Raw genomic sequence first — 2,287 nt, forward strand, 5'->3', positions numbered from 1 at the left:
ATTTCATTTCAATCTCCAACTTCGGATGGTATGCATCTCTATCCCCACAGTTTTCAATAAAGTCAGATGAAATCTTAAACAATAATTAAACCAACAATATCCTCATAGATTTCACCTTAAAATCGACCGTTGGATGGATTTTATTTCAATCTCTACCTTTGGAAAGTATGCATCCTATCCCCACAGTTTTCAATAAAATCAGATGGAATCTTAAACAATAATTAAACCAACAGTATCTTGATAGATTCATCTTAAAATCTACCGTTGGATGGATTTCATCTCAATCTCCATTTTCGAATAGTATGCATCTCTATCCCCACAGTTTTCAATAAGGTCAGATGGAATCTTAAACAATAATTAAACCAACAGTATCCTGATAGATTTTATCTTAAAATCGACTGTTGGATGGATTTCATCTCGATCTCCATATTTTCCTATTAAATAATGTATTCTTCAAAGATATAAACATAACTCATATTTTTTAGTTCCTTTTAAATTCGAGTAAAAAAAACTCTACAGATCGTTACTTAAAATGGATTTCTATGTTGGAGATATATCAAATAATGATGCTGAAAATTCATCATCATCTTCTTCAGATATTGATGATTATATTTCAGATGATAATGAGTTTGAAGTGGAAGCACAAGTAGTTAATCAACAATGTCTTAGAAATAAGATGATTTTGCAGCAAATACAAGATCAACACCGAGTTTGTAGAGGTGGCTCTGTTCTAGGTCATTTAGTAATCAATCGAGATCGTAAAACGGCTGATCGTAATTTATTTTTAGATTATTTTTCACATAATCCATGATTCAATGATGTAATATTTCGTCGACGATATATAATGTCTAGAAATTTATTCCTTCGTATTGTCGATGCAATAAAAGCGCATGATATGTACTTCGAGCAACAAAGAGATGCAGTAGGTAAAATTGGATTATTTACTCTTCAGAAAATCACAGCTATGTTTCGAATGTTAGCGTATGGTTTGCCGGCGAATGCTACCAACGAATATGTGAAAATTGGGGAGTCCATTGCAATTGAAAGTCTAAAGAGATTTTGTTGAGGTATTTGATGAGCAGTATTTGAAATCACCAACTGCTGAGGATGTTGCAAGGCTTCTTTATATTGGTGAGCAACGTGGTTTTCCTAGAATATTAGGTAGTCTCGATTGCATGCATTGAAAATGGAAAAATTGTCCTACTGCATGGGCTGGCTAATATACAGGTTGTAGTGGATAGCCAACAATCATTTTAGAAGTTGTAGCTGATTATGACCTTTGAATATAGCATGCATATTTTGGAATACCTGGCTCCAATAACGATATTAATGTTTTGGAGTCATCACATTTATTTTTCGACCTTGCTAAAGGTATTGCTCCTCCTACTCATTATGTTATTCAAGGAAAAGAATATAATACGAGTTATTATTTAGCTGATGGTATACATCTAAAATAGTAAACTATTGTGCAAACTATTCGTGAACCACAAATAAGGAAAAAGAGGTATTTTGCAATGAAATAAGAATCATGTTGAAAAGATGTTAAATATGCTTTCGGAGTGTTGCAGTCACGTTTTGCAATAGTTGCAGAGCCATCACGTTTTTGAAAAAAAGAAGTATTGCATGATATATTAACTACATGTATTATCATGCATAATATGATAATTGAGGATGAACGTGATCTTAGTGCACCTATTGAAGAAAATAAAATTTTTTTAGCTCCAACTGTTGAAATGATTGTCGATGAAACTATTCGATTTAAATATTTTTGGCTCAACACAAAAAAAGTAAAAATAAAGATGCCCATTTTGCACTGCGTAATGCATTAATAGAGCATTTGTGAGAGTAATAAACAAATTCAAATGATCATCTAAATTAGTTTATATTTTTTTATTGATAATTTAATATGTATGAGTCTCTTTTATTTTTAATTTGTTAATTAATATTTAATTAATGTATGTTTATAATTAATATTTAATTAATGTATTTTTATAATTAATATATTTTTATTTATTTATAATATAATTGAATATTTGAATATTAGATGAAAATGTAAAATAAATAAATATTTAAAATGAATATATAAAATTATGTGAAATTTTTGAATAAAATAAATAAATAAAATTAAAGTAAAAAAATAATATAATATTTAAAAAAAGAAAAATATAAATAAAATATATATTTTTTTATGTTAAAGATGGTGCAAAAAATTAAAAATAATATTGTATCATTTTAATATTTTGCTTTAAAATAGTACAACAAATTGTGCTTAGCTTTGGAGATTGCC

The 2,287-nt window shown here is 28.4% G+C and overlaps 1 pseudogene; it reads left to right on the plus strand.

The window, feature by feature from the left end:
- Positions 1-532: 532 nt before the first annotated feature.
- Positions 533-1,829, plus strand: LOC110608907 (annotated as a pseudogene).
- The last annotated feature ends 458 nt before the right edge of the window (positions 1,830-2,287 follow it).

Source organism: Manihot esculenta, chromosome 2 (assembly GCF_001659605.2).
Source record: "Manihot esculenta cultivar AM560-2 chromosome 2, M.esculenta_v8, whole genome shotgun sequence".
NCBI lineage: Eukaryota > Viridiplantae > Streptophyta > Magnoliopsida > Malpighiales > Euphorbiaceae > Manihot > Manihot esculenta.